This window comes from Pan troglodytes, chromosome 4, assembly GCF_028858775.2.
Source record: "Pan troglodytes isolate AG18354 chromosome 4, NHGRI_mPanTro3-v2.0_pri, whole genome shotgun sequence".
In the NCBI taxonomy this organism is placed as follows: Eukaryota; Metazoa; Chordata; class Mammalia; order Primates; family Hominidae; genus Pan; species Pan troglodytes.
This window is the reverse complement of record NC_072402.2, coordinates 71,024,471-71,050,260: the sequence shown is the minus strand read 5'-3', so window position 1 is coordinate 71,050,260 and position 25,790 is coordinate 71,024,471. Positions and strand designations below refer to the sequence as shown.

The 25,790-nt window shown below is 37.0% G+C and overlaps 1 protein-coding gene across 5 annotated transcripts in view; it reads right to left on the bottom strand.

The window, feature by feature from the left end:
* Positions 1-25,790, bottom strand: part of OXCT1 (3-oxoacid CoA-transferase 1) — a 147,514-nt gene that overhangs the window by 37,240 nt on the left and 84,484 nt on the right.

Below are 25,790 nucleotides of genomic sequence, written 5' to 3'. Positions count from 1 at the left end.
GTCCTAAAACCACATTTCCAGCTAAGGTCTTTGCTGCAAGTTTCAGACTTCGATATCCAAAAGTGTCCCTGTCACCCTGTGGCACATCCTGTTAACTGATTCCCAAAATTGTTCCTTTATTCCTGAGCTCATAGTTAGGCTACATTTTCCAGCCTTCCTTGAAGTTACAATTGGTCACATGGAATAAGTTCTGGACAATGGAAAGTGAAAGTGATGTATACTACTTCCAGGGCTGGACCATAAAACCTTGCAAGAACAATCCTCCACATTCTTCTACCTTCTGCAAACTACAAGTTGAAAATGGTGGAGCTGTAGGATGGAAGGAATCTCAATCCCTGAACTACTGCACAGAAGAGAGCTGCCTGACAATTAGGGATACTCATTTGGTTCTAGGTGAATGAGAAATTAAAACTTCTGTTATATTAATACATGCCTCAGCTCAATATGATCCAAACTAAATTAAGTATCTTTATAAAGGCAAATCTCACCCACCTGCAAATTTCCTGGCTCAGTTAATGGCCAATCATCCACCTCAAGATCCAAATCAGAAACCTCCTTGTCTCCTGCCTCTCCCTCATAATCCACATCCAATCAGTCGCTCAACTACTAAGAACTCCACTTCTCCCAACATTTCTTGAGCTTGACCTTTTCTCATCCTAGCTAAGATTCCCATGATTTCTCCCTAAAGAGTTATAGTAGTCTCCTTACTGGTCAACATGTGTCCAGCTTTGTCCCTCTCTGTCCAACTTGCAGCCACAAAAACCGCCTCTCTAAAATGCGCATCTGAATACGTTGCTCCTCTGCATAAAACCCTTCAGCGCTTCAGGGTAAAGTCCAAGCACCTCAGCCTGGCATTCAAGGTCTGTAATAACCTGGACCCTCCCCTCTTCATTTCCTCACACCCCAGTTCCCATTTCCATGCCAGGAATAGAGAGTTGCTTGTACATAGCATATGGCTCCCACATGCCTTGAGGTTTCTCCTTCATACTATGAAGTGAGCTCCGGCTTATTCTTTATGTATCAAATCATGATGACTTCTCTCAGGAAGTGTTCACAGACCTCTGTCCCACGCTATCCACATGATTATTTTAGGAACCTCTCACAGCATACTTGCATATTCCCATTTTAAAATTTACCACATTATCAGCTTTAAGATCAGGGCTGATGTTGTAGTGGCAGGTAGTGACAAGGCCATACAAGTAGTTATGATCTCTCCCTTATGAGACACCTCCCTTCTCTCTAACCACCCTTCCCCCCAAAATTTAATAATTAAAAACACAATAGGGAGCCTCCAAGACCCCATGCAGCTATGACTACCAGTGCTCACATCTGTTCTCAAATCTGTTCTGATTTCTCACATCTGTTCTGATTAATCAGTGCCTGTGCCTTACCACCTAATCAAGACCACCTGTCACAGGGCCAGGTGTGGTAGCTCACACCTGTAATCTGGACATTTTAGAGGCTGAGGTAGGAGGATCACTTAAGCCCGGGAGTTTAAGACCAGCCTGGGCAATATAGAAAGACCCTATCTCTACCAAAAAAAAAAAAAAAAAAAAGTCAGCTAGATGGGATGATGTGTGCCTGTGGTCCCAGCTACTCGAGAAGCTGAGGCAGGAAAATCACTTGAGCCCAGCAAATCGAGGCCATGCTGAGCAGCCACTGGACTCCAACCTGGTCGACAGAGAGAGACCGTGACTCAATTAAAAAAAAAAATCACCTATCACAGATGTAGGATATCATCTTGCTCATTATTATTACTATTATTATTTTTGAGACAGAGTCTTGCTGTGTTGCCCAGGCTGGAGTACAGTGGCAGGATCTCCGCCTCCTGGATTCAAGTGATTCTTGTGCCTGAGCCTCCCAAGTAGCTGGGGTTACAGGCACGCACCCACCACGCCCCACTAATTTTTTTATTTTTAATAGAGACGGGGTTTCACCATATTGGTCAGGCTGGTCTCGAACTCCTGACCTCAGGTGATCCGCCTGCCTTGGCCTCCCAAAGTGTTGGGATTACAGGCGTGAGCCACCACGCCCAGCCCTTGCTCATTATTTATTAGACTATGAGCCCTTTGCCTTCCCTGTTCACCTTCAACCCAGTGCAGTTGCTAATACATGATAGCTTGTTTTCAGTATGTATTTAAGTAAACTGAATTCCATCTTCAAGTTTGTTTCTAAAAAATACAGAATCAAAAAGATATTAAGGTGTACTAATGAGAGTAATCAAAGCTAGGGACATTACCTACAGAGAAAATGATAGCAAGAAGAAAAAAAAGAGGTGGCTAAAATAAAATGTAAAATTAAAACTTCACCTCAGGAAGTTGCAAAGCTATAGAGAAGAGAATATGGTGTCCTTCAAAATTGACCCTACTGAGGACATTTTTAAAATATCTTCTTCAGGGCTGAATGTTAAATAAATGTTATTTAATACATATCTGAACTACACTGAATTTGCTTTTTCAAGTGGGGAGAAAAATCATTTATAAGACACCCAAGGAAAAGTCCTAAGAAACTGGATACCCCAACTATTAATCATTAATTAAGCATCTACTTAATACCTATTAGGTGTTCTGTGCTTTTCGCTAAGCATACAAAACTCCTGCTTTTAATAGCTCATAGGTCTTGAATGCCCTCTCAATGTTTCTGAGGCCAAATTAAATAAAAAATGCAAATTCTAAAATCCTAAAACTACCACTTCTGTTTTCTTTCAAATATTCACAAAGGGTAAAATCCATTTTTATAAATTCCACTATAATAAATATAACTAACAGAACCACTGATGTGTATCAATTCAAAATGATTTTATGATAATTGTATACATTAGATTTGATAAATGTGCTATTTTCTGACTCCAGGCAGAATATTTGAAAATAAAAAATTACTTTACAGAAACTATCTATACTAGTTCATACCAGAAACTATACCAAAACCACATCAAGTTTCTCTAACACATTGTCTATTGCAAATGAACCTGAACAAACAAAAATGTAAGTGAAACTCATTTTATTACCATGATCAGAGTCTTCATTCATCTATTGTAAGATAGTCCAGACAAACCACTTTATGCAGGTTAGAAAATGTCACAAATGTAATAGGTTTGATTCTTAAAGAAATCAATTAACTTCAAATAAGAAAAATGAGTTCTGTTCCTAGCTATTAATTACACCAATTTCTCTCATTTTGTAAAGTGTAAATACCATTCAAGAGGGTCTCCATAGTTCACTTATGAAACCTCATCGCTCCAAGAAAAAATTCCAATGCATACAAAATTGTCATTAATTATACAAGGTAATTAACTCCATCTCTGTATAGGAAATTAATAAGTATTTATTAAGTGAACAGTTAGAACTATGAAACCAATGTATTTTCTCTTCTCAAGGTACAATCAATGTGTGACAAAGTTTTTTTTGTTGTTATTAAGGCACTTTGGATTGGTTAAGCTCTTTGTATAAGGTCACATAGACTAACACTCTGATCTATTTGTTAGATTTTGAAAATGGACAGCAAGAGAAAAACGTACTCCTAGCTCTGTTCTGAAGCTGCAGTTGCAGTTTTCATAGAGTCTATTCATAATACTACAGAGATGAAAACAAACATCAGACAATATGGCTAAGTGAGTTCAGCTTGTTTTATCAGGCCTCTTACAGAAGGCATTGATGGAAAGAGCGTGACCAAGTGTTTCAGGATAAATAAAAAGGTACTCTAAGTTATTTGAGTTTATTGAATATAGCTAAGCACTGGAGCTTCTGGGCCTGTATGCTACCCAGAAACAGAATAAATTACATATTTAAAAATCCAGGGATAAGTTATTTTCTTCCTTCCACTGAATCGCTGAGAGAAATACATTAGAATCATATGAAATTGCTCACATAGGAGCATGTATGACCTGCAAATACAGGAATTTCATATGGTTGGTTCAACCTATGTTCTAATGGTGAGGTTTAAAAGGTCACAATTACTATCACATAATTTTTTAAAGGTTTATACTTTTAGGAGGTCTCCAATAGTCATTACAAAATAGGAAACTAAAATACACATGGAAAAACATCATTTATGTGTCTGCATGTACTAAAATATATTAATCTCCTCAACAACTCGTTCACATGGAATATGGAATTATTACTATTTATTTTGTCATCAGGAAATAGTTGTTCTCAGAAAGTTTATTTTCTGATTCCTCAAAGAGGATGTGGGTTGGTTGGGGAGAAGGGGGAGGGAATGAGAACTAGAACCATGGGGAGCACATACTTGCTCCATCACCTCCTCCCACTGTCTGCAAAGCTCTAAGAGCACAATTAGACTTATTGTAATTACACCGCCATCACTGACAGGTGGATGAGATTAAAAAAAACAAAACAAAAAAAAAGAGAGAGAGTGACTGAAAGAACATTAATAAATCGAAATCATCACCAGTGTTTTTTCCACAATAGAAAGGATCAGAAAGTAACACAGAAGATAAATTTTAAAGGTTAAAAAAAAAGCAGTTAAGAGCAATTGCAAAAGAGCATGCTATGTATAATAAATGTACGTGCCCTATTAAGCAAGTATTATAGGACTGGGTGGAAGAATACAAAGTATTTTGATTCTACATTAAATTAATAACTACTGTTTATCTCAAGATGTCCTCTGGATTCAGTTGATGACCCCGTTTAATGACTGCTTAAGTACCTACTGGGAATTAATAGCTATGACATTCACGGCAAATTGATAACTCTGTGTTGGAGTCTTAATTTGTTCTCCTGTGCAAGCCTTACTCTGTGAAATAGGAATCCAGTGCTTTTCATATGTGGAGGCAAGTCTAACCACCGGTTTGCTAAGAATGCACACCCTACTCTCAGGACAAGGAGAACCATGGGCCTCCTAGGTAACATCATTCCACACAGACTCAGTGCATGGAATGAGTCTCAGGTCTGAGTCCCAAGAGGGAAAAGCACATCCTCCTTGTGAGAATGACCCATCTCTGGAGGCAACAGAGAATGCTGAAGCGCAATGTCACTCTGGGAGGGTCCTATCATCACAGGCAGGAAAAACACAGTTTCTCCTTTCAACACCAAAACCAGTTAAAAGAACGACTTTGGGCGATTTGCCACAAAGTTAATATTTTTGAAAGATATAACAGGAGATTCAAAGAGCATTAATTTCTACCTTATCTTTTTAAGTCAACAGTGCCAGGCAATCTATAAGATGGGGGAAAAAAAGTGATGTGTCTTTAGAGCAAAGTAATAGTGAAACAAAAGCTTTGGTGAAGAACTTGGTAGTGCAGAAATCAAACTATTGAGAACAGCTGGGCATGGTGGCTCAAGCCTGCAATCTCGGCAATTTGGGAGGCCAAGGCAGGCAGAGATCACTTGAGCCCAGGAGTTCAAGACCAGCCTGGGCAACATGGTAAAACCCTGTCTCTACAAAAAAGAAAAAGAAAAAAAAATTAATTAGCTGGGTGTGGTTGCATGCACCTGTAGTATGAGCTACTTGGGAGGCTGAAGTGGGAGGATCACCTGAGCCCAGGAGGTCAAGGCTGCACTGAACCATGACTGCATCAACCAACGCACTCCAGCCTGGGCTACAGAGTGAGACCTTATCCCTTCGCAACCCGCCCACCCCCACCCCCCCGCCAAAAAAAAAATGAAAAACTGAGAATAGAATGGAAAATTGTTTTCAAAGTGAAATACAAAGAAAGATCAGAAGAGGTAAAAAGCATATATAGGAATATACAAACTTTAACTCATTTCTTGATAGGCCAATGTTTCAACTCCCTGAATTTCATAGGAGACCTTTTAAATTTCTGATCTTGATGGTTTCAGTAACGTTGACCATTCATAATATCAGATATGAATGTTAAATGTGTGAAAAAACAGTGTTTTAAAATCCCTGTGAATAAAAACCCTAGTTACTTCCATTTCATTTTATAGGGACCTAAGTTAAGGTACATGTTAAAGCTAGTACATTCTCAGATGAGAAGCAGGAGTTACAGTAAGTGAGAGGACTTTATTCCTTTTACAACATTACTATATAGCTATATGACAGATATGACCTCAGTCACATTCGTCTGGAACTCAAGTGTGGCAAATACTTGGTGGTGAGGTGTAATTGCTAAAATGTCACTATTTTTAATCCTAAGAATGCCATTTTCTAGGTCTGGTATTTGGAAGAAAACACATTCTGTTGATACCACCTTGAGACCGCTATTCAGTAAGGAGTTACTTTTTTCCTCTGTCCTTAGGGAAATGGTCTAAAATGGAAAGTTGTTTATTATTTAAAACTGCATGAGCATGGGTTAGTATGTGTGCATATATTACATAGCTCTGTCCATTGAGAAGGGCTAGAAGCAATGATAGCCCAGTAGCAACAAGCACACCTAGCACCCAGATCTTGGTTTTCTATATGTCGTTCTCTTATTAGAGAATTAGCTTTTGAAGAAAAAGTTGACTCTAGGGGCACAAGAATTATAAGATGAGCATCTTGTAGTAGCAGAAAGTAAGGAAGTGCTCAATGAAAAACAAAAAGAATGGAAGGACACCAAAGGGGTAGAGCAGCAAACCTGAAAGAGCTCCCAATGGCTATGGCTGGAACAATGTGAGCATAAAAATAAACACAGGGCCAGGCACAGTGGCTCATGCCTGTAATCCCAGCACTCTGGGAAGTGGAGGCAGGTGGATCACGAGGTCAGGAGATCCAGAGCATCCTGGCTAACACAGTAAAACCCCATCTCTACTCAAAACACAAAAAATTAGCCGGGCGTGGCGGCATGCACCTGTAGCCCAGGCTACTAGGGAGGCTGAGGCAGGAGAATCGTTTGAACCCAGGAGGTGGAGGTTGCAGTGAGCCAAGATCACGCCACTGCACTCCAGCCTGGGTGACAGAGTGAAACTCTGTCTCAAAAAATAAAATAAATAAATAAGTGAATAAATAAATAATATAAACATGGTATTGTATTACAATCAAAATATAAAACATACTTGAGAACATATTGATATAAACATATGATTAAATAAATGGGAGAGAAGAGACAAATCTTCTCTCCAGAAGAATTACAAAATACATAATACTTCTTCAACTGTTTATACTCAACACTTCTGACATCAAATATGTGGGGTTTTTCCTTACACCACCCAATTCTGTAACCAGCTGAGTGCCCAACAATTCAACTCACTTCTGCCCCTAACTACCTGGAATTAGCACAGGACCCACAAGTTAAGGATTCAGTCTTACAAAACTGCTCCCCATTTCAAACCCTGATAGCAAGTCCAGGCCACCAGTACCTCTGACGAACCAGCTATAAAGTCAAGAGGTTTCTACAACCCCCGCTCAGCTTCAATAATTTGCTATAACAGCTCATAGGATTCAGGAAGGCATTTTACTTGCTATTATTGGTTTATTATGAAGGATACAACTAAGGAATGGCCCAATGGAAGAGATGTATAGGGCAAGGTTTGAGGGCAGGAGCACAGAGCTTCCATGCTGTATGCAGGTATGCCACTCTCCCAGAGCCCTGATGTGTTCAGCAACCCAGAAGCACTTAGAACCCTGTCGTTCAGGGGTTTTTATGGACATTTCATTACATAGGCATGATTAAGTCATTGGCCATTGGTGACTGAACTCAATCTCCAGACCCTCTCTCCTTCCTAGAGATTGTGTGTGGGGCTGAACTTTCCAACCCTCTAATCATGTCTTGGTCTGTCTGGCAAACAGCTCCATATTGAAGCTACTTAAGGGCCCACTGAGAGTCACATTAGCGTAAATTCAGGTATGGTTGAGAGGGGCTTATTATGAATAACAAAATGCTCCTATGGCCCTATCGCTCAGGAAATTCCAAACATTTTAGAAGCTCAGTGTCAGGAACTGGGGATCAAAGACAAAATATATTCCTTATCACAGTTTCCCTCCAAGAGGTAGAGCTTAATCCCCCTCCAGATCTTTGAGGGTGGACTAGGTACTAAATTGCTTCCACAGAGAACAAAGTAGGGAAAGGAAAAACTAGTAATTTTATATAGTGAGCAAACCTGGTAAGCACTACCTTCACCAAGTGATAAAGATTATCATCACGAGGGATGCAATGTAGGTATCCTATAACCCCTGATATAAGAAGGGCACTCTACTTCTATGATATTCTTTCTAAAAACCCATAACCCACATCTAATTATGAGAAAAACATCAGACAAATCCAGATTGGGGGACATTCTATATGACATCCAGTTAATACTTCAAGACTGACAAAGTTACGAAAAACAAGGAAAGACTGAGAAACTGGCACAGATCAGAGAAGGCTAGGGAGCTATGACAACTAAATGCAATGCAGTACCCTGAACTGGATCTTGGAAAACTGGGTGGGGGGAATATGGAAACTCTGTACTATCTCTGTAGCTTTTCTGTGAATCTAAACTAATTTTAATTTTTACAACAAAAAATTTATTTAAAAAACTCAGTATGTGGCCTGTTCCTGCGTTTTTTTGTTTTTCATCAAAATGAAAACAAAATGGTTCTCAGATTTCCCTCAGTAAGGAGATCTCCTAGTAACTCTTTAAGCCTGTTGCTAAACGGCTTTGCAAAATCTGACTCAGAAAACAAGTAAATTTGAGAAAGTCAAATGAATCTGTGCTTTGTTCAACAATGATTTACTTTCTTGTAGTAACTGAACTTTATTTCTTTGCAGAATCCAACATTTACCAGAACAGAGTATGCTAGCATAACAAAGTCATGAGTTAGTCTCTGAATAAATAAGATAAATCTAAGAACGGCATGTGTGGGATTTTTGTTTTTATTCCCAATGGAAAAAACTTTACTATCCAATTCATTATGTTGATAAGCCTATCTTGATGCTAGACATCTTAGACTCTGATAGAGCTTTGGGAAAAAAATCATACACATCATTAGAACTTTTTAAAATGATGTTCTTTGACCATATTGTTACCAGTGTGAGAAAATTAGAAATACAGACTGGACCTTTGTTCTATGACAAATGATGTACCATTTCTATTTTTTAATATTCTTATTTTTCTTGTTATGATCTACTTTGTTCATACTGAACATCTTTTAATCAACTCAATTATATAAAGATAGTCCTTATCACCTAAAAAGTACTTGCAGAATGTGTAACAAGCTCTCCTTTACAAAAAAGGGGCCGGGTGCGGTGGCTTATGCCTGTAATCCCAGCACTTTGGGAGGGTGAGGTGGGTGGATCATGAGGTCAGGAGTTCGAGACCAGCCTGACCAACATGGTCAAACCCCGTCCCTACTAAAAATACAAAAATTAGCCAGGCATGGTGGCATATGCCTGTAATGCCAGCTACTTAGGAGGCTGAGGCAGAAGAATTGCTTGAACCCGAGAGGTGGAGGTTGCAGTGAGCCGAGATCGTGCCACTGCACTCCAGCCTGGGCGACAAAGTGAGACTCTGTCTTAAAAAAAACCGTTCAATGAAGAAAAGCTAAATACATCACCTGAAGTCACAGAACAAGTCAGAAAAAAAACTGGCTTTAGTCTTTTCCCCAGCCTCCAGAAAGAGGTAATCGAATCCCCATAAAAGATGCTTCCTATTTTAAAATGTCCATTATGTTGAACTTATTACACTATTTTTCTTTCTTATTGTTCCTAATCTGTTGGATGGTGTTAATTAATTTTGTTAAGAAGCACACAGCAAGCCTAGAGATGTCCTATGTACAATTTCTAAAAATACAGTCAGATCTTTCAGGACTAAAGTTACAAAGCTTTCCAATGTGCTTCTAAATAAACCATTCATCTTTTGCCAAACTGAAAGCCATGATTTATAAAAATTAAGTTTCCTAAAAACTACATGATTGTAAGCAGAAGTTACATTCAGGATGGAATTATGTTAGCAGATAAAGTTTCTAAGTGTTAATAAGTTTGTTTTCATGAAGTTATGGCAGTAAAATAGAAAAATTTTGCCTTTTAATACAGCCATTTTTGTAATATTTGTGGATTAATTTTTGAGGGTCTGGTTATTTAGATCTGTCCTAGGCTACAATCATAATCCAGAAATATGCCAAACAGATAGTGAATGGCTAAAACATGTACTTGAGTCAAAGCTTATGAGGAGTCTGTGTCAGGCCTTCAGGCAGAAGCTATTTACTTTACTTATGCACAAATGTAAAAAGATGGATTATCTAATTTTCTATTCATAACTATATTTAGAAATTGGTACTTACATAGCTAAATTTGGATAATGTAAAAAAGTTACAGATGGAATATCTTATTATCTAATAATTTTCTATAAATCAAGTATTAGTACAAATACTCCAATGATCTACTTGAGCTATCAAATAGTAATATGGGTAGTGTTGAATTGACTGGAAACAAAGTTAAAAACTCTGCCTTTCACTTAAAATAATTCCACTACACTGGTTAAGAGGGGAGAGAGAACGGTAAATGTAAAATACTGATGATTTTGCCTGGCATTCAGTTTAGAGAGAAGAGGTCTGGAGATGGAAAACTCATGTTCACTCAGTCCCAATCCCATATTGCTTTCATAATGTGAATTTATCAAGATGACTCTAGGGTTTAAGGATATATGTCACATGTCATATGACCCCCAAATAAAAGCCAACTGCTCTATCTGGACCTTAACAATAACCATGATCATCTGTTCCAGTGCTGATACCCATCTCAGCTGCTAGTATGATCGAGTGCTGCAAGTTCTTCAACAATGCCCCACCACATGCATTAGACAGGTAAGGAATGCACACAAGCTAGAAGCGGTCAATGTATCATTTCTGCAAGTAATAAAAGCACTTAAGGTTCTCTTTTTATTCTGAGTATAAATTTAATTGTATTCCTCAAGCTTTGACACAAAGTTCTTAGTTTTTATTAGTTTCTAGATAAGTTATAATTTGTCTTTCTTTTTTGATCCAACGCCCTTTGGGAGAAGAACATATGTTAGATTTTATGTGTTTTGCAACTTTTGACAAGGAAGTAAAATATACTCAGAAGCAATATTGGAATGTGATTTTCACCATAGCATTGACTTTCAGAAGCAAATCCTCATTAAAATAACTCTCCACATTTCAAAGCCTTTAAGATCACTATAGGCTAAATTATTAAATGTAGATTATTTCTAGGTCTTATACATGTTAGAAGCCTGAACCAGGTAGAAAAATGTTGAAGTTTTACCACCTCTCAAATATCGATTTTTTTCTAAGTATTCAAAATTCCCCATTACATAGTAGCATCTTTAGAAATGTGTAAATCCACAGCTTAGAGGTTAAATTTTAGCTTTGGGTTCTGTTAGGGATTTATTGAATCCAAGAACTTGATTTCAGAGATCATATATGCACTGTCTGATAAGTTAGACTAGCCACATGTGGCTATATAAATCTGAATTAAACAAAATTAGAAATTGAGTTTGCCAGTTATACTAGCCACATTTCAAGTACTCAAAAGCCACATGTGGCTAATGGCTCCCATACTGTACAAGCACATATAGAATGTCTCCATCATCACAGTGAGTTTTCTGGACCGTACTGTATTAGACCAACAGAGAGAAAGTAATCTGTATAAGGTCACAATTTGTTAGTAACAAAGCTAAAACTAGAATTCAGGTCTTTAAAATTCTATGCTTACTCACTTTCTACAAACCACACTGTCTCCAAGAACTAACACACAAAGAAAGTAAAAGATCCGAATACAATAACTAACAAGCTCAATCTTTTTTTTTTTTTCCTTTTTCTTTTTTTATTATACTTTAAGTTTTAGGGTACATGTGCACATTGTGCAGGTTAGTTACATATGTATACATGTGCCATGCTGGTGCGCTGCACCCACTAACTCGTCATCTAGCATTAGGTATATCTCATAAAATTATCTTATTTTCATGTAAAGTTTAGAAAAAAAAATCAAGTTACCTGGCCACCAAGAAAACCCAATAAATTCCAAAAAGCAATGTAAAGAGTAACTCCTCCAAGCCTTTAAAATTTGAAGAAAAAACACTTATGAAAAATTACTGGGCCAAAAAAGAAATCAAAACTGAAATTACAAGCTACCCAGAAATTAATGAAAATAAGAACTTTCTCAAAGATTATGACATGCAATTAAAATTATATTCAGAAAAACACAGAGCCTTAAATGATTTTATAATAAGGACTGCAAATAAACATTTGAATTTACAAATGTAGAACTAGTGTAACATTAAAAAGTGAGTAAAAGTAAAGAAAATTAGTAAGTCTGAACATCTACAGCATTAGGATAAAGAGAAGATATAATAACAGTCTGAGGAAATTAAAGGTATACAAGAATATGACATGTTTTGGGTGAATGAATTTGAAAATCCAAAAGAAATGGATGCTTTCTGGAAAATGCAAATTAACAAAATTGCCACAAGAAGTGAGAAAATTTGAGATGAAAAGGCACGAGAATAACTTAAAAATTGTTAAAAATTGACTATTTGTATTAAAAAACTGATTCAACATCAATTTAAATAATGACATTGATAAATTCAGGGTGAAGAACTGTGATTAAACAGATGGAAAACATACTGACTACATTCAACTGCCATTCAGTTTAAAAACTATAAGCAAAGGAGTAAAGGCAAACTGTTAGAACAGTATAAAGGACATTTACTAGAAGCACAAACAGCGAACATAATATTAAGTTAAAACTCTAATTCATCAAAATCAAGTTCCTCAATCACTACTATTTACATTGTTTTAATGATTAAATTCAAAATATTTTCAGATAAGAGAATTGTGTAGAGTGTCTAAGAATTTTTTAAAAATTATTATAGCTGATAAGAAAATTTAGTAAAATGAATAGGTATAAGAAATATAGAAATCAACAGTTTTCCTTTATATTAGCAATAGACATTTGGAAACTGAAATTGACTATTCAGCTCAAAATATTGACAAGAACTATAAAATAATGTAACAAATGGAATGGAGGTAAAATGAGACCTGGAGAGTAAACTATACCATGTTCCTGGACAGGATGACTTAACTAATGCAAACTCATTTAATTCTTCCCAAACCAAAATATTTCATGTTTCGTGTACTGCACTGACCTTATAGTACTGTCTCCCACATTTTTTTTTTTTTTTGAGACGGAGTCTCGCTCTGTCACCCAGGCTGGAGTGCAGTGGCGCGATCTCGGCTCACTGCAAGCTCTGCCTCCTGGGGTCACGCCATTCTCCTGCCTCAGCCTCCCAAGTAGCTGGGACTAAAGGCACACACCACCACGCCCAGCTGATTTTGTATTTTTTTAGTAGAGACGGGGTTTCACCATGTTAGCCAGGATGGTCTTGATCTCCTGACCTCGTGATCTGCCCATCTCCCAAAGTGCTGGGATTACAGGTGTGAGCCACCAAGGCTGGCTTACTGTCTCCCATATCTTATTAACCTCATCATAGATATAAAAACATTCTCTGTACAGGAAAGGACTGTATTGGGTTTGCTTACCACTCTACCCCTCATTGTTAATACAACACCTAATACAAAAAGAAAAAAAAATCTTAATTTTGTTGAATAAAAGCTATGCCATGGATCACATTTTACAAATAAGAAGCTGAGGTCTAGAAAGATAAAGTGACCGCAGGGACACAGCTGCTGCTTTTTTTTTTTTTTCCTTCAACTTTTATTTTAAGTAGCAGGGTACATGTGCAGGATATGCAGGTTTGTTACATAGGTAAATGTGTGCCATGGTGTTTTGCCACATAGATCATCCCATCACCTAGGTATTAAGCCCAGCATCCATCAGCTATTCTTCCTGATACTCTCGCTCCCCCCATACCCCAACAGGCCCTCTGTATGTGTTGTTCCCCCAGTGGTGTCCATGTGTTTTCATCGTTCAGCTCCCACTTACAAGTGAGAATATGCAGTGTTTGGTTTTCTGTTCCTGCGTTAGTTTGCTGAGGATAATGGCTTCCGACTCAATCCAGGTCCCTGCAAAGAACATGATCTCGTTTCTTTATATGGCTGCATAGTATAGCATGGTATATATGTGCCACATTTTCTTTATTCAGTCTATAATTGGTGGGTATTTAGGTTGATTCCATGTCTTTACTATTGTGAACAGTGCAGTAATGAACATAACACACACGTTTCTTTATAACAGAATGATTTATGTTCCCATGGGTATATACCCAGCAATGGGATTGCTGAGTCAAATGGTATTTCTGCCTCTAGGTCTTTGAGGAATTGCCACACTGTCTTCCAAAATGGTTGAATTAATTTACACTCCCACCAACAGTGTAAAAGTGTTCCTTTTTCTCTACAACCTTGCCAGCATCTTTTTTTTTTTTTAATTTTTAGTAATAGTCATTGTGACTGGAGTGAGATGGTATCTCATTCTGGTTTTGATTTGCATTTCTCTAATGATCAGTGATGTTGAGCTTTTTTTTTTTTTTTTTAAATGGAGTCTTGCTCTGCTGCCCAGGCTGGAGTGCAGTGGTGTGACCTCAGCTCAGTGCAACCTCCACCTCCTGGGTTCAAGTGATTCTCCTGCCTCAGCCTTCCAAGAAGCTCAGATTACAGGTGCATGCCACCATGCCTAGCAAATTTTTGTATTTTTGTAAAGATCGGGTTTCACTGTGTTGGCCAGGCTGGTCTTGAACTCCTGACCTGAAGTAATCCACCTGCCTTAGCCCCCCAAAGTGCTGGGATTACAGGGATGAGCCACTGCCCCAGGAGCTTTTTTTCCTATTTCTTGGCCCATGTATGTCTTCTTTTGAGAAGTATCTGTTCATGTCCTTTGCCCACTTTTTAATGGGGTTAGTTTTTTTTTGTAAATATGCTTAAGTTCCTTCCAGACTCTGGATATTAGTCATTTTTCAGATGGATAGATTGCAAATATTTTCTCACATTCTGTAGGTTTTCTGTTCATCCTGATGATAGTTTTTGGATACAGCCGCTTCTAAGCATATTTGAAAGAAACATGGAAGGTTCTTTGTATTGGGATGTTTTTCAAAGGTAAACTTTCCCCTGTGTAGTGGAAAGAGCATCCCTACAAAACTACAGACAGAAGAGATAGGTCCTAATATTGGCTTAGCTACTAATTAGAGTTTTGCAGCCTGAACTGAGTCACTTCATTTCTCCTGATTCAGGTTTTCTGCAATTAACATTAGGGTGCTTATAGCTGAATGATATTAAAGAATTATATCCTTAATTCCTTACTGTTAGGTGGGATAACAGAATTTCAGTTTATGAAAAGAATCCTTTTATAAAGAAATTTGAAAATAATCTTTCAGATAATGCTGAAATGTTTATGGATAGAATATGTGCAGCATTTGCTTCAAAATAATCTGAGGAAAAGGGAAGTTGAGTACAGATGAAACAAGACTGACCATAAGTGGATAACTGTCTAAGCTGGATGTATGCATTTACTATTCTATTTTTATAGAGAGTTAATTTAAAGATTTTCTCAGAAGTGTTGATCAAGATGATCTCTAAACCAAAAGAATAGAGAAAGATTTCGCCAACTGGGAATGTGAAATTCAGTCATTTAATAAAATTTAGTCTTCAAGATTCATTAGCCTTTAGCTGCAGGGTCACCAGCAGTAATCATTAGCCCTTTGGTTTCATTCCCTGCTAAGTCATATCAGCAACACTATGATTTATCATATTACTAATAATGGGTTTCTAGGAAGCCTCATCTATCATTTTTAATGTTTCTTCTCCTCCTTTTAAGTGAGCTGTTTAATGAGAAGAGCCTGCTGCAGTCATAAAATGCATCATTAGCCAAAAGGATATTTATAACAAATATCAAACTCATTCATTGTTCATGAGAGAGACAGAGATCGACTGATTCAAAGATGACCAAAATCCCACTCTATGCAAAGAAGTCTGCCTTTCAACACCAGAGGAGATGGAGAATATTTGATTAAATTCTTACAAGAGTGTCTCGTAGGCAGTGTAGCAGCATGGTTTGGAATCAGGTAACTAGCTCACCTTTCTTTCAGTCTCTGTGTTGAATATACCCAAGTTCCAGTGAACAGTCAAAGTCTTAGAGGTAAGCAGTTGTTCAAAATATATCATATGAAACACAGCAAGGAGAGAAATATTTTCTTTCCTCCTAAAAAAGACTCAGGTAGCAATCAAAAGGCAAAATCTCTGTAAGACTGTTGAAGATGGAGAAACTCTTTCACATTCTCATATCCTTTTGCTTCTGTCAAAGGTTAACATGTGTGAGGGCCTAGGCTGGGTGAGATGGCTTGCTAATGAATTTGCTTTTGTTCCTTTCGGATCTTAATCTTTTTAAAAATTATCTTCAGTATTCCTCCCTTTGCAATAATTCTGATATTTCTCCAATTGTGCTTCAGTGTTTCCCATTTAACAAGTATTGCAAGATAATTTTATAAACATTCTTTGTAGAGGGCCTGAAATTTTCCAAAGAATTCTTTGATTGGTAGATTATAAAAAACAAAATGGGTAAATAAAACGGATAAAGTACTTCATATATGACATTTAGGCTAATTATAAGTGACTGGGCAGTGGAGACTTTAGAATTTGGGTGAAAGCTTAAAGAAAACGGGATGCAGAAGAACAAACATGCAAATGGTCCACCTACAAAAAAATCCCACCATGAATAAGAGTCATATGTACTCAACATATATCCTTCAAACCACAACAGGTTTTATCCGACAATCATTTCTTCATAAGGCTTACAGAATGCTATACAGATTTTTATGTATTTTGCAGGTTGTTTTGCTTCCATTCTGAAAGGCAGTTAAATATCCCCAAAAGTACCTGTGGCAGAATGTGAAGCACATAAGAGCAAAGAAGACTGTAATTCCACTTCTCTTTTCATCACTTGCCACAGATGTGAACTTGAATAGTTAACTCCCTTGGCCTGAATCTCTTCATCTATAATAACAGGAATATTTGTATTTAACTCAGTGTTCTGTGAGGATAAAATGGCAATAAATATTCAGAACCTGGCCAGTGACATGTGCTTAATAATTGTTAGTTCCCTCCTTGTAAAAAACAGATTTAGAATTTAGCTGTGGCTTTTAAACCTTAATCACAGTTTTTAATCATTGACAGGATCTTTCAAGTAAGAGAAATTTTCCTGACAAAATGAATATGTCAAATATGTCAGTCTCTAAATATACCTTTAGTCTGAAAAATATTGGGTGTAAATAAGGAAACTAAACATTAGTTTTCAACACGTTTTCCAGATAGTCATAGATAAAAGTATTTTTGAATAACCAAATATAGCACCCAAGAAAAGTATAATAAATAGCTTATGTTTCTAATAACATCCTAAATTGGTGAATCACTAATAAAAAGTTGCCTTTCTAAAAAAATGCATGCCCATTTGTTAAATCACTGTATAAGAGGAAATAATATTTTGCTCCTGGAAATTCTGAAGGCATTAAATGCATTTTCCAAACAGCACAGGAAGTAAAGGTCCATCCCAATGGGTCAGTATTTTTATTCCCTGTTAGGACAAACAGGGTTTGGCTGGGTTCTTCCACAGTCCTCTGTGGAAAACAGAACAGGCTAGGGGGAACTGCCTAGAGGTATTAGAACCATAGTTGGAAAACACCCTTATATGCACCAAGGCTTAGCTGAATATGAGCTTGAATTGGCAAATATGCTGGAAAAATATTGAAGAGTTTTTTTCCTCATTTTTAAAGATTACTTAAAAGACAGTTGACTGTTTAGAGCAAAAATAATAGCAAAGTATTATAAGATTTATATCATGTGCAGAATTAAATATGATAAATAGGGAGGATTAATGGCAACAAAAAAAGGCAGGCTCATGAGCAAAAGTGGTTGGTAACCAGATGTTAGATGAGATCTCGCTGTCTCACTTTTAACTGATAGAAGAGCTAGGGGATACCAGCATGTAGGATAGATGCTCAGAAGTAGAATTTACAAAGGAAATAGTCAAAAGCACATCCCAAGGCTCTTGGGACCCTCAGCAGGCTGAAGGAATACAGTATAGGAATAGCAAAGGTTTTGTATGAAGGATTTATTTCATGAAAAGTATTCTAACTATCCCTACATTTCTCAGCAACCAAGGAAGGGGTAAGGGTATGCCTGCTGCTCACTCCATTGACAAATCAGAGCCTGAAAGATGGGGAGTGCAGATAGGGAGTGCTGCCTGACTCTTACCTGAGAAAATTAAAGGGGCTGTTTTGGGGAAGTAACTACACTATCACTAGAGGCAGTAGAAGAAATGTGAGTGCTTCCCAGATGGAGGCCATGTGAGAGAGGAACAACCTCAACAGGTTAATGCTTTGTCAACAGGATAGCCCAGGAAGAGGGACTCCACCGGTAAGAGTCTATATGTTAAGTGGACCGCAGGAAAGTCAGAAGCTGCCGGGGAAGCATCCAGCCATCACCCATAGGAGCAGCCGCTGCAGGAGGAACCAAGAAGGGGGTCTCTAAAGACAACTGCTCACCCCACTCCACACACACAGAGAGAGGAAGGGATCAGCTTTAAATATTTTTATGGACCAGAGATCATGGAGCCAGCAAACAGTATTACCAGTCTCCTGTTATGTAAAATCTTTCCTGCCCTATTTCCTTGCCTTCCCTTTCTCTTGAATTTTGATCCTGGTGGGTGCCAAACAGTGAGCTGGAAGAGGAGGGGAGTAGAGAAAAAGCAAAAGCATACTATATAACCTTCTTCAAATGCAGGCAGACTGTAGCTGGGAGATCAAAAATGAGGAGATGCATTGCTTTTGAATGATTATTAAAGCATTTTTCACTGTTTTGGAATGGACCCTCCAATGTCTGAATGAAGACTGAGTTTATGAATTAAAGTCACCTAAGAGCTGTTTATTTTCCTAGAGTGAGCTGAAATGTCATGCAGCCTGAGTATTCATTAACGGCAGAGGAAAAGCTTCCCTAACAGAATAGGTTAAAGAGTACCACAGGAGATAAAAATAGCTGTATTTTATTCTATCCCACATTTAGAGCTTGTTCAAAATATTGTAAACAGAAGAAATGCACACACATTCACATACATGCTTGTTACAGTGGATCTCCTAAGATACATTCACTAACACAGAATACTCATTATCAATGTTGTTTTTTAATATAACTAAAGAGAGCAACACTGGAATTTGATGAGAGATAATTGCTAGAAGCCAAAAGGAGGGTCTCCAAAACAAGAGAGAAAACGATTAAATGCCCTCCTGAAGAGTAAGCTACGGCTGCCCCTTAAACAATCCCAGAGAACAGCTTTATAAAGAAATGCCAAATAACACAAGAAAATAATATAGCTTTTAAAAAGCTGATACCAGTGTTGGTAATAGAGTAGAAACAGTGTGAGAGTAAACTGGGATAATTTTCTGGCCAGTAACTCTGTGATATAGCAAAATCCCTAAAATACTGACAAAGATATTCTATTTCTAGGGATTTGTACTAAGAAAACCATCGGTAAATACACAATGACATAAATTCAAACATGTTATTAATGATATTAAACAGTTAGAAAAATCAAACTGACATGAAAAAGTGGCTTTCGGACATTAGACAACACACAGTACGGGACTACCATTTCTGAAAGAAGGGAAGCCAACAAGATAGGTCTACAATTTCCCCCAGCTTACTGCCTGGAGAGAATTTGCAAGCTGCAGTACAGGAAGTCAAACTCAGCAATTTTGTTGGCTTCAGAGAGCCTGAGGCAACTACAATTTGAGATCTGAAAATACCAGAAAGGAGGTCATTATACAGAGTGAGAGCTCAGATTTGCAGAGGAAGAAGGTCTCAAGTCTTTAGCAGAGTATGAATATGTGCATATATGAGACGAAATTAGTCAAAGCCTGAAAAAGAACCATTAAGCAAGCATTAGGCAAAAAAAAAAAAAAAAAAAAAAAAAAAAGCCCAAAACTAACACAGGTCTAGGAACAATTCACAATCCTACCAAACAGTGAGGAAAGATTTTGTAATATATGGAGCATCAGGCAGAGTCCTCCGAAGAAAACTTTCTCAGTAGTGGGGCTATAAATTAAACTGCAACTAAAGGCTACTCTCAACTAATCTTAACACAGCTTAAAAGCAAATATTGAAAAAGATCAACCTGAGAGACATCTATAGAATTTGTGCTACAACAAACATCAAAGGATGTCCTTCAAGCAGAAGGAAAAAAACATCAAATGGCAATCTAGATCTCTGCACAGAAAAAGTGCAACAAACAGAAAATATGTTGGAAAAATATAAAAGATTTTTCCTCATTTTTAAAGATTACTTAAAAAGATAGTCGAGTGTTTAGAGCAAAAATAATAGCAAAGTATAAGGTTTATGTCACATGCAGAATTAACTATCACTAAAGAACACACAATAAGGCAGAAAATAGAAGTTTATTATTGTATAATTCTTATATTATATATAAAGTGATATATTACTTGAAGTAGATTGTGATTAAAATATGTATATGGTAGACCCTGGAGAAGCCACTAAAAAGTAATCCAACAGTGAAGATAAAATACTCAAAAAATACGTAATTGATCCCAAAGAAATCAAAGGGCAAAAAGGACAGATGAAGTAAACAGAAAAAAAAATATCCTGATAGATTTAAACCCAACCATATTGATGACTACATTAATTGTAAATGGTCTAAACCTCCAATTATGATTTAGAGATTATAAGATAACAATCTAACTATATGATTACAAAAACCTACTTAAAAATAAAGGTGTTCATAGGTTACAGGCAGAAGAATGGAGAAACATACTTTGAAGAGTGACTGTATCAGCATCAGACAGTAGACTTCAATAAAATGAATATTATTGAAGAGACAAAATGACAGATCAATTCATTAAGAGAATGTAAGCTTAAATGTGTATAAATGCAAGTAGTAACAGCTCTAAAACAGATAAAGGAAAAAGTGGTATAACTGAAAGGAAAAACAGACAAATCCACAATTATAGCTGAAGATCTGAAGACCGCTCTCTCAGTAATTGATAAGACACAGAACACTTGAACAATACTAACTGCCCATTTGATCCAATTGGCACTTACAGAACACTGTACCCACAAGAGCAGAATATATATTCAAGTGCAAATGGAACAGTCACTAAAATAGCCTACATTCTGGGCCATAAGCAAGTCTCAAATTTAAAAGGACTGAAACTATAAAGTGTGTTTTCTGACCTCAAAAGAATTAAACTGAAAAATTTTTAAAAAGTTATGTGGAAAATTACCAAATACTTGGAAACTGACACACCTTTAAATAAACAATGGGTCATACAAAAAATAACAAGGAAGATTAGAAAGTATTTTGAAGAGACTGAAACAACATAAAAATTTGTAGGATGTTACTTGCTTATATTAGAGAAAAAAGGTTTCAAATCAATGATCTAAGGCAGAAGTTGGCAAACCTTTTCTGTAAAGGGCCAAACGGTAAATATTTTAGGCTTTGCAAGCCACACAGTTTCTATCCTAACTATTTAAAGCAGCCATAAACAATACGTAAATGAGTGGATATGGCTATGCTCCAAGAAAAATTTACAAAAATAGGCAGTGGGCCAGATTTGGTACATGCAACACAGTTTGCTGACCCCTGTTAGAATATCAGCTCCATAAATGCAGAGAATTTTGTCTGTTTTGTTAACTACTGCATCCCCAAAAACGTTGTCGTTTATATTTAACAGTGCCTGACCCTTAATATATGCCAGATCAATACATGTTGAATGAATTAGCGAATTTAATCCTCAGAACAAGCATGAGTTAAAAATTGTCATTTTACCAATGAATATACTACAACAGTGATATACTACATGATCAATAAGTAAAGAACCAGTATTTAAGCTCAAGTCTGTCTAATTCCAAAGTTTTATGAGCTTTCCACTACATTACACTAATAAGACAAAGGCATTACTAATTGTAAAAGTTTCATACGACCTCATATGGATTTTCCACCTGTTTTTCTTTTCCTGAGCCTCAGGACCAAATGGACAATATACTAAAGTTAAAACAATGTCTAGAGATTTATGCTTATTTCCTCACCTATGTCATAATATATTTAAATATCTATATTTTGGACTAACATTTGGATTACAATTGATGCAACTAAACAGATTGAATCTTGAACACAAACCCCCTTGTAGTTTTATAACCAGGAATACTAGAGACTTAACTTATTTAAAACAGGTAGCATGTCTAGAGAACCCAATCAATTTTATGTGCTCAGACATGTAGCACACAGGAGTATGACATTAATTAGTATTTATTCTTTTCAAATGCACAAAGATGTGAAAAATGTGAGGGAGAAAAGGAAAAAAATAAAAAAACACCAAAAGTGTCCCATTCTTTCTTGCCATAAGAATGCCTCATTCAATCCTCTCCACATAGAGGAGGGCTCTTGGCTTTTGTGCCACTCACGTACTGCAGCCCTGTCCAGTGGGCTGCTATTTTGTGCTTTCAATAACCAGCTCTCATAGCTGACCATACACATCTGCTTCCCTTCATAAGTCAATAATCAATGCCAGCTGTTCTCCAAAAATAGGCATTCAGAAAGCACTAGAGCAGCTCTGAATATAGATTCAGCGGACTGCACATCTTTCCATCATTTATTCGCTTGCCTGGGGTTTTACCATCATCACAATCAGCAGCGAGCTTGAAGGAGCCAACTACTGTTTTGTCAAGTTTTCCTCCTTTGGATGCTCAGGGTAGAATTGTTAAAAATCTGTGTACATGAGACCAACACTGCATACTAAGAAGCTATTAAACGGTAAGACAAATAGCATCCACACCGTTTGCTTGCCCTGAAGGCTTAATGTTTATTGTAATCTGATGCTGTAATGATTGATGATAATGTCATGATGCTGAGAACTCATGGCTTACACAGCCATTGAAAGATTATTAAACTCAGGAAAAAGATAAAAGTAAATGAAAAATAATATAATAAAGCTGAATTTTTCAGCTTCTTGACTGCCAGATCTTGCAATAAAAACATATTTAAATTATATAAGTCAACAAATCTTTGGGACAAATAAAAATAGATTGCTTACTGAAATTACATAAGGAAGGTAAGCTGTATCTTTATCCATAACCAATAAAAGAAAAAAATGTGTCCTCAAAGGGCTTAATTTTGGTGCTTGAATAGGGACTTAGGATAAGCAGGTTGTACTGGCTCCTGTAAAATCATCTCGCTTTTACCAGTGTATTTTAAGGTAAATATTTCCTCTTTAATTTTAAGTAATAGAGCATTACTTAATAGCCACTATTTAGAGAGTGCTTGCAGTGTTCACTTTTCATTTTCTTCTCACTTAATCCTAGCCAAAACATGTGCTTCAGATCACATAATTTGTAAAGGGTAGGGCTGAAATTAAAACCAAACTAAAACTCATGGACTTGATTCTGAAGCTGCCCTGAGTCTCAAACAATGAAAATATACATGGTGCATCACATACAAAGAAGTTAGGAAATGATTATCAGTTATGAAAGCAACAAAAAAAATGCTAATCAGAAGTAACACTACCAACTTCCATTACCAAAACAGTGGAACCAAACCCAGGAACACTTCTTATGCTTAATTTTTCTCAACTAGACTTCCATGATGTTCCTACAGAACTCCAGAGTTGTTCATCCCACTAGGTCCATTCCTTTGGGAACTCGTGGGCTCCAAGTTATATTGAGAAAAGTATAAAGTAATAAACATTTGTATTTTAATCATTCACAGGAATCTTAACAGGATATGTAAAAATATGATACGCATTGGAAAAGCTTTCCTACAAATAACTACATAGTGTACACTACCACTATGACAGCTTCCAGCCTTACTACATGCTAAATCATAATATAAACAAATCTTATACTGATATAAAGATGCCCATGTTCCCCGAAGGGAAGAAGATATTTAACACATTTCTGCTTCATACCCAGGACCACTGAGCAAACTGATTTCAAAAATCATTAGTCTAGAGAAATAGATGTATTTAAAACCCTATTGCTTTTGTTCATAGGACCCAATGCTTTTCTCTTCTTTGCCAGGTATCCGCAACTTCTTTTTTATTTTATTTATTTATTTTTTTTTTTTATGAGACGGAGTCTCGCTCTTTCGCCCACAGGCTGGAGTGCAGTGGCGCGATCTCTGCTCACTGCAAGCTCCGCCTCCCGGGTGCACGCCATTCTCCTGCCTCAGCCTCTCGAGTAGCTGGGACTACAAGCGCATGCCACCACGCCCGGCTAATTTTTTGTATTTTTTAGCAGAGACGAGGTTTCACCATGTTAGCCAGGATGGTCTCAATCTCCTGACCTCGTGATCCACCCGCCTCGGCCTCCCAAAGTGCTGGGATTACAGGCGTGAGCCACTGCGTCCGGCCCGCAACTTCTTATAAGAACAATAACCTATTTACCAGGTACTATGTGTCAAGCTCTGTGCTATGTACTTTGTATGCATTGTCACATGTATGCCTTCATATAGTCCTATAAAGTAGGTACTGTTATATGATTCCCATTTTTACAGATGAGGAAAAATAGGAAATTAGCTCAAGTTACACTGCCAGCAAGTGTCAGAAATAAGACTTTAATCCACGACTATCTCACTACAGGGCCTTGCTCTTACCTACTAAGCTAAGAGAACCAAATGAGACCCCTAAAATTATCTGTTCTCAAACCCTACTTTATAGATGAGGGCATTTTAACCCAAAGAGCATAAGTGAAATGTTCAACATCACACCTTGATTACTGGTAGAGTCAGTGCTAAAACCCAGGGCTTGCTTTCCTATACTCACTCTACTACCCCGTATGGCCCTTTTCTAAAATTTGAAAACAGAAATACATTGTAATATCCTACACAAGTATTTCCACAAACTTTCTATCTGACTCACTGTACGATGCTCAGGAGACCCTCCCTTATTTTTTTTTGAAGCAATCAAAAGCTGCTAACCCTTGTAACTATGGCTGATTCTGAAAGATCAGTATTTTTACAACTAAACTAACAATATAATCCACAATTTGCTAAGAGTTCTTATTATGATGGATCAATGATGTTTTTCTCTTACATTTTAAAATGAAGTGAGTTGTAATCAATCTTTAATATGCTGGTTCTCAAACCTGGTCACATATCAAAACCACCTGAGTTGCTTTGAATGACCCAGTGTCCAGGCTACATCCCAGATTAATTAAATTAGAGACTACCTGGGCTGGAACCCAGGCATCAAAATTTCTTAAAACTCTGAGGTATTCTAATACATCACCAAGTTTGAAAACTAGGGCTTGAATAATTATTAAAACTTAAACATAACATTTCAGGTGGCATTAGATCAAATGAGCTAGACTAACATGATCTCTAGATCAAATGAGCTAGACTAACATGATCTCTAACATTGTTATCAACTACATTAATCCACCTTCCTCAAAAAATTATTAGAAAACAAATTTAAGAGATTTCAAGAAAACTGTCCTATCATAGACCACCAGCCTCAGTTATTTGACAAGATTCTTCTTAGCTGGTTCTATAGAGAAACATATGGAAATCCTTAAACACACACACAAAGAGCAACCAGGCTACCAGCCAAAATGAGCTCATAATCATAAACATACCCATTATTGTTTCCATGCACGTACTTGGGAAGCAACATCCTGGTCTATAATGAACTACACTCATGAATTAAGTCAGTGATAACAGTCCTCTTTCCAAAGCTAATTCTAAGAGGTTTCTTCCTTGATTTAGGTCATTATTAAATGACAACTGTGCATTTCATATTAAATGACAACTGTGCATTTCACAAGGATATTAAACTCTCACAGGTTTTGAATTCCATAGCAGAGGACAATGATTATTTATGGGGTCACATGACCAATCAAGATGATTTCAATCACTGATTAATAGAATTAACAATTAGCAAAGTTAATTAACAACGCTAACAAACTTGTTAATTGTTCTTCCTAGTTTA